This window comes from Diabrotica undecimpunctata, chromosome 10, assembly GCF_040954645.1.
Source record: "Diabrotica undecimpunctata isolate CICGRU chromosome 10, icDiaUnde3, whole genome shotgun sequence".
In the NCBI taxonomy this organism is placed as follows: Eukaryota; Metazoa; Arthropoda; class Insecta; order Coleoptera; family Chrysomelidae; genus Diabrotica; species Diabrotica undecimpunctata.
In genome coordinates this window covers 73,394,189-73,411,670 of record NC_092812.1, presented here as the reverse complement: position 1 = coordinate 73,411,670, position 17,482 = coordinate 73,394,189, and positions in this window count along the sequence as shown.

The window sequence follows — 17,482 nt, the reverse complement described above, 5'->3', positions numbered from 1 at the left end:
CAATCTCCTCGCATTTCTGTTATCCGAATACTAAATTTTGAATCGAGTTCGAAATCTGTTGTTTGAAACTATGATTGACGACTAGACTGACTGTTTTTAATGGACGATATGATATGGTGAGGTTTAAAATTTCTATGTTTTAACAACATAGAGGTTATTTTATGTACAATAAATACACCTTTCTGCTTATTACATCACATAATTAATCAATATTATTTTAGGCGAGTAACTACTAATTACACAGGCCGACGAAAAATTTTTTTGTGAAAACTTTTTTTACTTTAATAGCTGATTTTTATTGATTTTTATGTGCTGAATCCAAATCTGGCCTTAGTTTTTTTTTATCGCCCATAGTTTTTCTGCAATTTGGGTTTTTATGTAGTATACATTTTTATGTAGTTTCTTATGTAGTATAAATACGGTATATGGTGAAATTAATGAAACACTATGTTACATCATAATCATGAATATATTATTACAATAGGTTACTTGAAACAGTTATACATATGATATAATACAGGTTCCATTAGTCATCTGGGATTGGTTTGTATTTTCTTTCCCTCTTTTCTTTGAAACTTCTTGTGTAGCTTTTTCTACGATGAGTCGCCTGCTGAACTTCTCTGTGAAGTGACCAACAGTAGTCCCCCATCATGTTAGTGTTCCAGCGGCCCTGATAGCGTTTTTCCATCAGTTTAATGTCCTGGTGAAAACGCTCTCCTTGCTCCTCACTTACATCGCCCAAGTTTTCCGGGAAGTAATCAAGATGACTGTTCAGGAAGTGAACTTTCAGGCTCATCAAACATCCTAACTTTTTAAAGTTCTTTAACATGTTAGCAACAATAGCAACATATTCTGGATCTTTTTTATTCCCCAAGAACTTGGTAACCACTTGCTTGAATGACACCCATGCTTCTTTCTCATTTGAGGTCATTGTCGATTCAAAGTTAAGGTCTAACATCATTTTTCTAATGTCTGGTCCGACAAAGACGCCTTCTTTCAGTTTAGCTTCTGAGAGGTGTGGAAACTTTAGGCAGAGATACATAAAACATGGCCCATCTTTAGGCAAAGCCTTCACAAACTGTTTCATGAGGCCTAACTTTATGTGAAGAGGTGGTAGGAGCACTTTTTTTTGGATCTACGAGGTTTTTGCGAAGAATGTTCTTTTCACCTGGTTTTAAAGATTCCCTAGCAGGCCAGTTCTTTTTGCACCAATGTTGATCTCTAGCCCTACTGTCCCATTCACACAAGAAACATGGAAACTTGGTAAAACCACCTTGTTGACCAAGTAGCATACATGTTACTTTTAAATCACCACATATCATCCAACCATGATCACAATAGCCTATTTTATTCAGCACTATTTCTAGGTTTTCATAGCTTTCTTTCATGTGTACAGAATGACCAACAGGTATAGATGCGTACTGGTTTCCATTGTGTAATAAAACAGCCTTTAAACTTCTTTTGGATGAGTCAATGAACAGCCTCCAGTCTTCCTTTTTGTACTCAACACCAAATTCATTCATCAGACCTGGAATGTCTGTACAGTACACCAAATCACCATATTGTTCAAAAAATTTTGAAAATTGTTGCTCTCTCTTTCTATACACATAAATGCTGGTTCCAGCACCCAACAAGTTCTTTTCTTTTAGTCTAGAGCCAAGCAATTCAGCTTTTTCTTTAGTTAAGCCTAGATCCCTAACCAAGTCATTAAGTTCAATCTGAGTAAACAATTTAGGCTCTACATTTTCTGTAATACATCGAAATTCTTCATCATCTTGTTCACCTAACTCAGATTCTACATCATAAGATGGTTCAGTTTGAATGGAATCCAAATCATCTGGAGGTTCAGGGACCGGCATATCTTGACCGTGTTTCACTGGTCGGATGGCAGACATAAGGTTAGGGTAGCTTATTACCTTCTTATTTTTTGAGTTGTGACCAGTTACATCAACACTACAAAAGTAACAATCATCAGAATGATTTCTTTGCTCTCTCCATATCATAGGAACTGCAAATTTGAAGGATTTTTTCTCCTTTTTTGACCATTTTCTTAGATCTTCAACACATACATAACATACCTTATGCGGCGCCCAAGATTTATCCTGATCGCCAAGTAAAGTTCCAAAGTATGATCGATAAACCTTTTTCACAAAGTCCGTAATGTTTATTTGGTGTTTTTTAATCACAAACTCACCACAAATATAACAAAAACTGTCAACAGAGTTTTTACAACCGCGGTTAGACATTGTGTTGAGCACGTGTACAAAAACCGTGAAAGTGAGGTTAGATTGACAGTAAACAAACATCAGCTGTTAACGTTCAAATGGAATCTACCTTTTTTGATCTTTTAGTATGTTTCAGCAGTGCTACCAACACAATTTAAGTCCATTACCTCTACTTTTTTGATTATATTTAAACAGACAACAGACATTAGAATAGGGTATTTTTAGTGAAAAAGTTTTTTCATCGTTGGCCTGTGTTATTATTCTAATTGGTGACTTGTCTCGAGTTTTTATTCTAACTATTCTGCTTTATGTAATATGGTTTATGTTCTGACAATTCTTGTTTATTGAACTGCATTTCAATTTTATATTTGGAGAATATGTGACCAAAAGAAAATGTTAGAAGGTAATCAATTGAAAGAAAACAAAAAAATTTAATGGAAAATTTTTAATATTATGTATAATCTTTATTTCTATGCTTATAGTTTTTTGTTGACTAAGTTACAACATAAATAGCTTGTTTTTAAACAAGCTATTTAGTTATTTCTTAACTCAGATGGGTCTAAAACGTAAAATAAATTGTAGACCATAAACATATTTGATTTGTAAGAGAAAGAATGCACACATATGTACAAGTTAATGTTGTACAATTTATTGTACATCTGGGATAATGTAAAATTTGAAGTTAATATTTTGAAATAGAAGTGCATAATATTATAAATTAATTGCTATTTATTTAAAATTTTGCTTGTCTGCGCCATCTGTACGTTACGTGTTAGACTAGTAAAATTAATAAGAAGGAAAAGTAAGGTGCGTTGGAAACACCAGAAAAACCAGACGATCTCCTCGCTTTTCTGTTATCCGAATACTAAATCTTGTACTGTGGTTAGAAACGATCGAGTGAAGGAAGGAAGGACGTTTTGAAAGATTTTTAGAAAGTGTTCTTTCTGTGCAACTTTCCTGCTTATTACAATCCCTTATTTTTTAATTTATCAATTCCTTGATTTACATTTGTGAGAGATGTCTTTTGTCAGTTGGACGTTTTTGATAACAATTCCCAATTTTCTTTTATAAATATTTTTGTAAGAAAGGTTGGTTATTTATCCACGAATCATTTTTATGTGTGTTACTTCCACTAGTTCTTTCGTTCAAGCGCGCTACTTGTTTCTGTTGTCCCTAGAAATCCATCTCTAATAGTACTTTTATGAAACTTTCTCAGTAGTCTATTTTCTTTACCAATTATGAGTTTCAGTTCTTTTTCTCTTATATTCTTGGTATAATTAATTTCATTAGTTTTCCTGGTTTATATTTTAGGAACGCTTTCTCCATTAAAGGCAAGTCGCCTAATATAGGGTACACTTTTTAAGCGTTTAATAAAAAGACTGCTTAAAAAATACAAAAGAAAATTACAGTATTTAAAAAAGGGTTTTCTACCCCATATTATACGCATTGGGTATTCTAATATGGAGTTTGACGTTTTGATCGTTTATTTAAAAATAGTTCCACTAAAAAATTTATGAATCCCTAGATGAAAGTCTTTTGTAATATCTCATACTACACATTTCAACTGTCTAACCTGTCTATACGGTTGTGCCGAGAAAGGCTTATTTTTACCAACTTTATTGGTTTAAATAGGATCCTGGGGAAAAGGTTGGCAGGAGTAAGAAGTATCGCTTCAATGTGGACAATAAATAAAAGTATATTTATGTAAATGTTTTTATTTTTTATATATCCCATTTTCTGCATTTGAAATTATAATAGATCTATTGTGGGAGAACTGAGTGATACATAAAAACTGATACCAGGTTTCAGTAACAAATACATAAGAATTGGATATATTTGGTTAAAAGGTATTTACAAATGTTTTGTGTTGTACTGTATAACAGTTAAAAATAATTCTTGTTAATTTATAATATAAACTTAAACTGAAAACAAAACGAGATTTAAAAAAATATTAACTTATGTATTAAAACAAACGTAGTTCCAATATTAACTTTTAAACTGTTTAATTTTACCACTATTGGAATTCCTTAACTCTAAGCTATTAATACAATACTTTTCAAAAAATAGCGAATATGTATTTAAATATTTCTGTACTCTACAAGGCTTTGAAATACTGTAAGAATACAGACGCTCTGGTTATGTTCAATTTGAAAGTGTATATAATAAACATTTTCTTTCCCTTTTTTTCAGGTCAAACTGTTTCATTTGATACAGGAATAAGTTTTGAAAAACAACCCGGGCGAACATCATTTAAGCTAAATCTTTATTTAAAATACGTGATATTATCTAACGGTTCATATGTTCAATACAATCTTACTTTATGGTTGCTCCTTAAATTTTAAATAAAAAATTCTGTTTTAATTATGGCATTGTTCGAATCAGATTATAGTGAAATACACTTTAATATTATCAACAATATTGAAACTTCTGTAAAATTAAAAATAAAATTTTTTCGGAATTCATAAAAACTTAAGCAACATAAAAAGATTATAACATACTCTCACATTTTTCTTGTTTTCCTTGATGGCCAGAGTCGCCCTTTCCCAAAATTGTAGCAAGTCCCATAATCTCGTTCGCACAGTAGAGAAAATCACAGTGCAAACAGTTCAGTTATTGGTGAGTTCAGGTAACGGTTAAAGAAAAAATTGCTGAGTTAGATTTTTTTTTTATTTAAACAAAAATGACTCTGCATCAACTACTAAGAGTTATTAGCAGGGGGTACAAACACAAATTACAAGTATTCAATTTCTTAAAATGTATATATAACTTAAATATATTCTATTAAATATTATAAAAATTAATGTCTTTCAAATATTTCAGCACTTGGTTGAACTGGCAGCTTAGTAGATCCTTCATGTTGGTAGAGAGGTTATTTTTTCTTCTTTCTTGGGTGTATGTTTTGCATTCTAACAGAATATGTTTCACAGTGATTTGTGTCTTGCAGTTGTAGCAGAAAGGGATGGCTTCTTTATTTATTAAGTGAATATGGGTTGGTTTAGTATGTCCTAATCGTAGTCGAGTTCACGTTGTGAACAAGTATCACTTGTTCACAACGTTTGAGTGGGAGTGGTAAGGTGGTGCTGACAATTTCTATGACATCTTTTAATTTGTTCAGGTTCAGGAGTATAATTTTTTTAGGTTTATTATAGAATTCTCTTTGAAGTGAGTTTCTTGTATACACAGTATTAGTGGAGAATATTTTTGAATTAATAGTTTGTGATTCGAGGTGAGCGAAATACCCATTTGGGTTCCACTGAAGGATTAGTGATTTATCCATCGGATTTTTCAGTCTCTTCCGTTGAAGATGTGTGAGTGGGGTTAAGTTTTTTCTTTAATCTGGTAATATTGTTTTTTAATTTAGAGTTGTGAGAGTAACAATGAATAAAGTTAAGGATATCGGTTAATTCGGAAGGTTCATTTGAGTAGTTCTTTGAGATAGTTTCAGGATGTTTAGCATGAAGGGTATTAACCAGAAAGTCGCATATTTCATTAAAATTTAATATGAATGGGGGTGATCGGTTTTCAATTTTGTCTTTTATCAATTCTAGAGAACAAATAATGTCGTCGTTAGAGGTTTTAGTTTGTTTTTTAAGTTTTTTTAGTTTATGTGTGATAGGAGGAGTAAAGATTTGTGAGTCCGTTTCTGGGTTATTTTGGTCGATGTCAGGTGAGGATGGGATTTGTCTTTTAACTTGAGTAGATACTTGAGTAAGTTGTTTATTAATATTAACTGAAGGTTGCAGAGTTACAGTTTCAGCAGGATTGTTAATATTATTTAGATTTGATGATATTGTTTCTTTTGGTAAGGAGGGTTCACTTGCATTTTCTATAGTTTCAGTTATGCTGGCGTTCGTTTCCATGTTTTGTTGTGTTTCAGGATCTCTATCATCTATTTAAGGTGTCGTATTTGGAGAATTTTCTGAGGGTACGGTTGAGGAGTTAGCAGTTGTTATGATGGGACAATCTGTATCGTTATGTCCAATAGTCTTGCACTTGGAGCAGTTTAGTCCATCAATAGAGAGGAATAAACGATAAGTTTTATTGTGGAATACATTGAAGGAGTCAGGAATGGAGGTATTATCAAGGGGCGAAATAAATACTTGCCGTCTGAAACTTAGGACGTGGCTATATTCGGTTTCTGCCATACCAACTCTTAAGAAAGTCATCTTGGAAACTGCAGTGATGCCTAATTTTTGTAATTCTGCTTCAATTATACTGTTTGGAATTGAAGGACATGCGTTAGAAATTACAAGTCGTTGTGCTGGTGTGATTAATCTTCTTATCTCTATTTCTGACTCATTTATATTAATATATTTGTAGGAATGAAGAAGCATATCGACTATGTTTTTGGTAGAGAGGTAGATACATATTCTGTTATTTGGAATTCTAGATGCAAACAAGACGTTACGTGGACCAACCAGTGATCCAATTGCTACAATGTAATTGTGGATTTTGATGCCTTCGATACTGAAGAGTACTACTGCTTGGTCCTCTGTTGGGTGTTTAAACGTATTTACTACATTGGAATAAGTATTTTTTGGTGTATTTGAAGTAGAAGTAGTCATGTTGTTAATTGAAGTCATTTTTATTTTGTTTCCCGCGTTGCCGCAGGTCCGGTCCTGTCACCGGCCAAAGAACCGGTGTGGATCAGTTCCGAACGGTTCCAAAAAACCAGTTGATAAAACCAGTAAGTTGAACTTGATTCGAATTGTATAGGTTATATTTACTATTGTAATATCTTATATAAAGGATTTTTGTTACTCACGTCGGGTTGAGTTGATTGGCATTATCACTGCACTATTGTTTGTTGATAGTATTTAAGGATATCAAATTTTTGTTCCGTATTTTACATTTAAAAATTGAAAAATAACAGAGCGGTTTAAAACGTGGTATAATCATGAGTTAGATCTTGTTAGGGAACAGATCATCATTTATTAAGATGGACTTACAACAAACATGACAAAAATATTAGGTATATCATCAATTTGACAGAATATCATGCCAAATGTTTTTCTTTGTTGTTTAACATTATCACAGAGCAACGGATTGTTTTTCACAGCTATTACTGAACTGTAATGGGAAAATAACATTTTAAATACAGATAATGTTATTTTAAAAACTTTCAAATTAACATAATTTACTAAAAAAATTATCTTCCACATTTGTACCACGTCGTTTTTGAACAAAATTTAATATATCGCAGTAGTAATTTAGATTTTCAATTAAAAGAAAATCGAAAACTATTTGTGCTATATACATTTATAATGTAAATTGACAGAAGAGAAAAAACCAAAACATGAGAGATCATTACGGTAAGATCAGTCACACTAATTACGTTACAACATTAAAATGTGTAATAAAAAACGACATGGTCAGAACCTGGAAGGTAAAATATCCACAGAGCATGTAAAAAGTATTAAGAAAATCACTTAAGAGTACGTTTTTACATTGTTTATCGTTAAGTGACTGTCTCATAACTTTAAAAATTAGTACAAATATTCAAATTTAACATTTTTATGTACATTTGTTGAAACATGTGACACAAAGGTTATAAAAGACACGCGGCATAAAGCACTTGCGTTATTTTTAATAAGGCTTAAAAATTGGATCTAAGTCATTAAAATCGTGTTTCCATATATACGCAGTTAGAAACTGCTTAAAAAAATTAAAGCACCAATGGGCAAAACAGTAAATTATTGGAGACAAATAATTATATACACTTATAAATTAACGAGTTAGAATGTGAATAGAAGAATAAAGTACTGTTTACTTAATTGTGATCCAGACATCATACTGACCATGTAAAGGCAGTGATTTAGATTTCTTTACCTCTTTTAGATACACAAGTCTATAAAAATTCATTATAGTAGTCATAATAAAATCACAAGAACCAAATCAAAAATTGAAATGAATTTAATTGATTACAAAGTAACAAAAAGAGAACACAAATTATATTATTTGTTGAGAAATATAAAGTTTTTTTTCCTATAAACATATAAATATGTACCTTCACTTTTGACACAGCAAAAGACCATGGCTTTACAAAGAAGTGTCATAAACTCCTTTTTTTATGTTCAGTTTTGAAGTTGAAGCGTCAAAGTTCAAGGCACACAAAATCTATTGTTCGGTAAAAAAATACTTCTTAAATAATTATCTGATTTTTGTTTGATAAAAAAATATTATTTAAATTTTAAGTCTTTCATTGATACAGAAAAAAAATTCATTACAATTAATTATAACTCTTTCACTCATACAGAAAAACAAAACCAGTAAATTGTTTAAAACCTTATAAAATAACAAAATATAAAATACTATACAGTAGCCTATCTTAAACGGCCAACTTTTGAACAGTCTGTGCCCCACCCTCGTAAATGCAGAAAGAACCTGATTTGCTAAAAGCTAATCAATAATAACATTTATGAAAATAGTGTATTCCTGTATCTATTAATTTCTATTTTTGTATTTTTAAGGATCTTTTGTCTTTTGGATGTTTTCACCACCGATAGTTTGTAATGATACAATGATTTTCGGGCTCTAGTCCCGGATATGGAATTATTTCTTTCTAATGCATCACCTTGGATTCTTTTATTAGTCGATTCGTTAGAGATTTGACCTCTAAAAATCATACCATCAAGCTGAACGTTGCTAAGAATGTTAATTTTGGAAACCCAAAAAATATGCAAAAAAATTTAACAGTTATAACCCCCCCCCTCCTGACTTCCCCCTAAAAATTTTTATCAACTCGATGGTAAAAATTCGATATATTTTGATCAGAGTGTCCTTTCGACAAAAATCAAAATGCGTTTTAAAGGCGAAGAATGAAGCGCTTTAATATGCAATTTTTGTATTCTTCCACAAATGAAGTCATTTTTTATAAATCTGATCGACAAATAAAGATAAAGTGTTGCGAGATTTTTGCAATTTTTTATGATTCTCATGAGATAAATAACATTTATCAATTCCATTGAGCGGTCGTAGTGGAATTTTCATTGTTAGAGCCTAATCTTTATAACCTATAACACGAAATTTCGATTTTGAGTCGAAATTATATGTAAGATATATGTATATTTCTGCTTCTTAGCTTCATCAGAGCGAACTCATGGTAAGCAAGCTCAAGAATCAAATTACAATATAGTCATTCATTCAAATCGTTCTAGACCAAAGGACAGGTAGGGTTACTGCGTTGAGGTAGCCAATTAAGAGTGCTACTGTAAATACATGTAAAATAAAGTATAATACGTTTGTGGGGAGCATTACTTAGATATAAATAAATACAATTATATACAACATAATATATCACAACTAAAATTATATTAAAAGCGTTTTTAAAATATAATACAAATTAAACAGCTAACTGCTGCAAAAGTTCTTATAAATCAAGTTAAGTTAAACAATTTTATCAACAAAAGTACAATTGAATTTGTATCAACTGAATCTGTAAGTGAAAAGTGTTACTATTTGGTTAAAATTCGTGAATTCAAATATTTACGCTAAATATTTTCTTTAAAACTTTTTTATCTTAATTTTTAAATTAACTTTTTATGAAGTAAATGATAAGCCAGAGTCCTAAGAAAAAGAATATTATTGAAAAAATATCTTTTCCCAACTACTTCAATTTTTCTTTACAAACATCAATGTAAACGAATTAACTGTTTTAATATTTAAATAGAAAACGGTTGCACATTTGTAAATATAAACTGTTTTTTAAGAACTCTGAACCCATGCCGATCTGGGACAGCACTTTGCGCGTTCAAATAACGAATGTTGAACGTCCCATGGTATATAGGACTCTAGGACGGGTGTGAAAAAGTATAACCAAATAAACACTCGAGAACTCGACTGAGAACATGGCTGGGGCTGCAGCTATGGCATTAACTTTAGATATGTTTATTGAACATGACACACTCACACATATAGATGCAAATACAAAATACATACACACATGCACATCTACGCCATGTTCAATTAGCAAATCGTCTGATAAGTGCCCCACAACTGACTCATGTGGCTACTGCGCTTTTCAATCCCAAGGTGGACACCATCGTGCTCATGGCACAGGAGTAAAATTGTTGCTTAAGCGATGTCACAGAGAGTTGAAAAATTATGGGGGATAGATAGAGTGAAAGAGCAAGGATTCTGGCGCAGACGTTACAACGTAGTTATATGTAAATTTTTTGGAGCCTGACGTAAAATTTCTTTAGGTAATACGCTGCAGGTAGATAGGATAGGATAACCAGGCGAGAGAAAGCAACTTTATTTTAAAATACAATTAAAACAATAGAAACCAAACAGAAGTAAAGTGACTGGTAAGTTTCTACTGAAATTTCCGTTAACAGAAATTTTGTTGATCGATCGTTCCACAAAACTTAATTTGTAAAACTTCACAGCTGGCATTATAAAATAACTTAAATCAAATATTAGGCGAGGTATCTAGACAACTTCTACATCTTTAAATACAATTATATACAAATATTATTGAACACAATGCTTATACATTTGATGAAGATAAAACGCTCAAAAATGCATCATTGTTAGTATTAAACCGCATAATAATTACCAATTCGTGATTTTGCTGGGAGATGCGTAATAAAAGGGTGTAATACAAATTTGGAACATTGCATTATCACTTATTGTAATAATAAAAGAGTACGTTTTTTTGCTAGTAACTACGAAATTCGATGTGAACGTATTGCACCGTTACTATTTGTAACGATAAACAATAAAATCCTTTGGGCATGATTTCGTAATTTTTTTTTCAAATTCCGTCATCATTCGTATCAGTAAAATATCTGATACTATGAAAGCATTTCGTTATGTTTGCTACCATATACGGAATGGACAGATTCATGAGTATTTGGAAAATTACGTCAACATCACTCATTACTACTATAACAAATAAATCTTGACATAATTTGGTTATTTTTTGTACTGTTATAGGAGAAATAAATAAATCTAAGGAATATTAAAAAAATACTTAATATCAATTCATCAGTATTTTTAAAATATGTATCAGCCATCATGAGTGGCTGCTACTGCTCTTCAAGGTGTGTCGTTATGTTCTGCATTATTAGTTTATAGATTACCCATAACTAATCTTTGGCCGCCAAACTTTCTATTTCGCACATTTTGTGCAATGATTACGATCCATACATTTGTTTAGTGGGCTCCAGCTACGTGCATTTTCTCTTTTAAATGATTTTAACTTACGATCACAATATAAAAATATCTGTAAGTATGCGCCTATGCGCATTCTAGCTCAAATTGGGCAATTGAATTTTAATTTTCGTATCTTAATTCCCATAAGAAAATCTAAGGTTCATTCTGCACTTTTTTGTATCTTCAGTCTCATGTCAAACGTGCTGTTTTAGGAAGACCTTAATCATATCTAGACTCTTTTCATCTCCATCTCCGAATGTATTTGTATACAATACAATATACGAATTGTATTACCATATTAAATCTGCTTGAGACTTTTTTATGTTGCATTTTTATTTTTTGGTTCACCACTTTTTACACAACATGACAACGTTGCAAACTGACTTCCAACTGGGAGCCAAGATACTGAGAAGAGATGATGTTTAGTATTCATATACAATAGACACCTTTTGTTTTTACTATACGTATTTTTGTTGTATTACTTAATAAATTTGGTTAACATTAAAGTAATAGTCGTATAATTGGCAAAATAAAACCCGGGAATGAAAGTAAATAATCATATTAACCCATTTACGTTTAATGATAGTCTTTTATCTAGTTTTTCGTTTTATATTTACTACCATCACTTCCTCTTCTTCTTCTTTTTATATAGACATGACTATCTCTTTTTGATGTGCTTCCAGATTGTCGTTCCATCGTTTTCTTGGTCTTCATATTGGGGAACAGGCTCTTGCCGTCTTTACTACTCTATTCGTTGTCATTCGGCTTATGTGATCGTTCCCTTTTACTGTTCTATTTCTTACCCAGCCCTTTATGTTCTACACCTTGCATCTACGTCGCCTATCTGTACATCTAACTCTCTAAGTGTTTTCATCTCTGCTGTTTTTAAAATCCTTTTTGTCAGGTCTTGTTTCTGCCGCGTATGTCATTATTGGTCTGATGACTGTTTTGTAAATTCTGCCTTTTATTTCTTTCCCGATATTTTTATTTCCCCATACTGTTTCATTCAGGCAACCTGCGGCTCTGTTTGCTCTATTCACTTGATCTTTCACTTCTGTTTCGAGCTTTTCGCAGCTAGATAATACGATGCCTAGATAGTAAAACTACATCACTTGTTCTATTATCTGACCTTCCAGCTCCCAGCTTCCAGCATTTTGTCTTTTTTGGGAATATTAACATGTTAAATTTTCTGGCGGTTAAACTAAATTGGTGCAGCATACGTTGTAAATCATCTTCACTTTGAGAAAGTAGTATTGCGTCGTCTGCATAGCAGACTATTTAGGTTCTTTTTCTCCCATTTCATATCCTTTTTTAGTTTTTACCTTTTTTATGATTTCATAATCAGGTTGAACAATAGAGGACTCAGGGAATCTCCCAGTGCCAGCTTCAAGGGTCAGTTAAATTTTTTATAATACTTTTACTTTTATTGTTGTTTTGGTAGATATTTTCGATCGTTTTGATTATTCCTAGAGGTATCACCCTTGCGTACAATAAGTGCATAAACATAGATATGCCGTTTTGTTGTATTCTAATGATTTATTTTGCACTTGTGTATGATCTTCCCGACCTAAAACCTATTTGTTCTTCTGCGAGTGTTATAATTTCATTCAGTTTATTTGTTATCACTTTGGTTGCCAATTTTAGTGCTGGGTTTAATAAATTAATTCCTCTGTAATTTTCAGGGTCCGATTTGTCTCCCTTTTTGAAGGGAGGTATTAGAGTACTTGATCTCCATTCTTGAGGAATTTTGTTTTGTTCTATTATTTTTGGATTAGTTTTAGTAGTTTTTTGATCAGATCTGGTCCTTCGTACTTTATTAGTTCGTTCGGTATTCTGTCCTCTCCTGGATCATCAATTCGTTCTAACTTCTGCATACACCTTTTACAGGTGACGAAACAAAATGAAAGTATTATCAAATAATTTCGAGGACAACAAATGGAAGTGATAAGAGTGAAGATGAATAGAAAGACAAGATAAAATACGTTGTTAATATATGGTAATCTATACAAGAGATAATTTGGAGATGGGGAAGAAGAGTCTAGACATGATTAAGGTCTTTTTAGAACGGATCGTCTAGACCCTTTGATCTGAAGGTACAAAAAAGTGCAGAATGAACCTAGGTTTTCTTATGGGAATTTACATGGGAAAATTACTAAATTTGAGCTAGAATGCGCATAAGCTATTTACTTGCGTATCTGCAAAAATATCTTTTTTGTGAGCCTTTTTAACACAATTTATAATTTTATAGTAATTGTAAATGTGAAAGGCTACGATTTTTTATTTTTATAGATTATTTAAGTATATACTAGAATATAACAAATGTATATAGTTTTTAATTTCATATATTAATCAGCTGCATTATTGCATTCTTGCAATTATCTAATACTGTAAACCATGTAATAATCTCAAAATTTAATATAGACATTTTTAACTGTTATCCTAGAGATTCTTTTAAATCAGATGACCAATTCTTAAAAATGTTTTGGCCAAAAGGCACTTTCGTTGTATTGTATTTAGTTTCAAAAGGCAATATAAGCACTATTTGGTTCACAAGCTCAATATAGTCATACAGTAAGCAACAGATAAGAAGAAATTATGCGTACCTTCGTTTCATAACACCTGAACGGTTTATTAGCTATTTTTGGCTTTAGCTGTGGCGCTGATACACTAAAATCAGTAATATTACCTACTATATTTAATGGGAATAAACCAAAATTCTAATTAAAAATGCCTTCCAATTAAAATGTTGACGTGTGTATTGGAAACCGTTTTCATAATACAAAATAAAATTGTTGCCTTCTAATATTTTTATTTTATTGCCTCATTCATATTGACAATTTAGACATATTTTGCATTTTAAAGTAGAAGAGTTTAACATGTTATTCTCATATCTTTGATTGTGAGGGTGAGGTGCTTCCTGAGATGATTTTACGGGTAGTTCATTCGCTTACAAATACCTATCAGAAAAATGAGGTCAGTATGTGGTCTTTGATAAGGCAAACACATCCAATCATAGAACAATAGGAACAGATCAAAACAGAAGCAAAAATGAGGAGGAACTACAGGCAATAGGAAAGAAATAAAGGCAATTATAAATAATAGAAAGGAATTAAACAAAAACATGATATTTTAATATGGAAAGATTACTATGCAGATAAATTTTAAGAAACCAGACTAAACCTAATAAGCATAATAACCGAAGAAAGAAGAAATATGAAAAAAGTAGACGCTCTTTTAAAAGCAACTAAAATAGGAAAGGAGTGAGTAGAGTAGAGTAGAGTAGAGTAGAGTATTTATTTAACTACATAACAATACAAATATTGTTTGTAGCAAGTCAAAAAGAACATACATAGTATTAACAAAACGAATATAAAACGTAACTTAAATAATATATACAAACAAGAACATATAATAAACAGAAAAACATTTATGGCAAAGTTACGGTAAGCAGTTCAGTCGATGTTCTGCAATGAGTCATATATTCTTCTGAGCAGTAAAAACAATGTTTTAGAAGATATTTTTTTATAACTTTATCGAAACTATTACAGCTTAGCTGTTTTATACTTTTTGGTAAAATATTGTAATAATTATAATTAAGACTATTTTTTTCTGAAAGACTTAATCTACAGCGATTTGTTCGTAGGTAGTGACAGTTTCGCATATTGTGAACATGGACATCAGACTGCTTTATTAAATGAGTGAGGTGTTGTTAGGATTAAAACAGAAATGGTAAAGTGGCTGGGAGAAGACGGATAACAATGGCTGGTGGAATTATATCGCAAGGCATGGTATTTTGAATAAAAATTGTGGTTTATTCTAATTAAAAAGTAGTTAGTATAGAAATGCCACAAGAAAATAGTTTCAGAACTATAATTTTCAAAATAACTTACGCATCGTTATATCTTCACAGCTGTGGCTTAGCGTACTTTTGTTATATTTAAAAAATACATCATTTTAATAACTTTATGCATATATTCGTCTCTAGAATTCTGGTGCTTATTTATTACATATTCATTAGGCTAGTATTTGAACCTTAAGAAAACTCATTACATTTGAGTAATTTTCTCTAAAGACATTAGGATAACTAAGTAATTGTTCGAGTATACATTCATTCTAATAACACATTCTAGACAATGTTATTTTTTTACGGGAGGAATAATGACTCCCTCACATACCATACCAGCAGAAGACTTATGTGTGAGAAAATTTAATGTTTCTAGAGCCACACTAATCAGTTATTATATCCGTCATTTTATTTCATACGATCTATCAACTCTTTTCTTTTTTACGTGTCTTTTCGGGATCAGTCTTGATTATAAACTTGGAGTAGAGCAGGTGTGGCAAACTACAAGAGAGGCGATAACTATAGCAAATGATAAAATTATATCTATATATATATATATATATATATATATATATATATATATATATATATATATATATATATATATATATATATATATATATATATATAAGCGGATAAGAAGGAATAAAATGAACAGAGGTCTTAGACAAGGAGATCCGTTATCCACGGTGCTCTTTAATTTGGTATTGGAAAAAATAATCAGAAATAGCAGAGTTAAAACGACCTTCACCAATGAACATACGAATGTTTTAAGGATATATAAAACAGTAAATAAGGCCCACAGTGACGCATGGTAGTGAAGCATGGACAATGAAAAAAGTAAATACGGAAAAATTTTAACGATGGGAATGAAAAATACTCCTATAAATAAAATAGGGAGCTAGAGGAACTGTATAATGAACCAAGCATCAGTCGCTTCATAAAGGCACAGAGAGTGAGATTGATGGGGCACGTGATGAGAATGGAAATGAAGAGGATGTCAAAGATCATCCTAAAACGGGATTCAATCACGAAAAGAAGGAAAAGACGACCCAGGCAAAGATGGTTTTATGGCATACGGGAAGATCTTACAAAAAAGGGAATTGATGGTTAAGAAGAACGATCAACAAACAGGGATGAATGGAAGAGAAAAGTAAGCCAATTTAGTAGGCAAGCAGTATGGTTGGATAAGAAGTCACCCCACTTCATTGTAATATATAAGTATTACGTTGATTGTATTTTAGTCCTAGACCTTAAAGGCCTGTTGAGCTTTATAAATAAATAGCAGGAAAAACCAGCATCCTTTGATATTTACCGCTCAGATGTACAAACTGCAAGGGAACCCGTTGATATACAGGTGGTAGTGAGAAAATCATAACACAGATATACCAAATAATACACTTTCTACCACTTTTTCTCACTGTCTGTAAAATTTGCCCACACCCGAACATTAAACATGAGACATCACGAAACAAATGACAGATGTAAAAATAGAGAAGAGTTGATAAATGATATGAAACAAAAATTTAGATGGATAAAAAAAGCAAAGTTGACAGACCTCATAAATGAAAATGACAGATAGAGGGTACTTCAAACGTAGTGGCGGAAATTTCTCAGAACAATAAAGCCTGAGCTATCAAAGCATTGGCGTTTCAAAAAATACTTTTAAATAAAATTGTTAAAAATAGGTTAACACAATGTATTAAACAAACATTAATGTATGAGAAATCGTAGATACGTTTTACAGTATTAATAAATATTAGTTATAAAGATTGTTTAAACTTTAAAAGAACCGTTATTAATTATATTATTACTCACTGAAACTTCACGATGTTAAATAAGAGAATATACGAAATAATGATAATAAAGTAAAAACATAATACATACATAAAGGACAGTTTTTAAAACTTATATTCATATACATAACGTTAAATTATGTTATTCACTTTCATAATCAGATTCACTGTCATCGTCGCTAGAATCATTTAGATCAATCCTTAATTCTTCAGTAATACATCTAAGCGATGTTAATTTTCGAAATACTTATCTTCGACTTCGACAACATGTTCACACACTATCTCCAAGTTATCTTGAATTACTCTAGCAAATTCCTGTTCTGCCAACACTTTTACAGCTTCTAACTTAAAATAAACATTGTGTTTTTCAACTCCATTTTTTATTTGCGCCCAAACCATTTCTCTAGAGTTCAAGTCTGAATAATATGGCGTAAGTTTTAAAGAAACATGTCCACATTCGT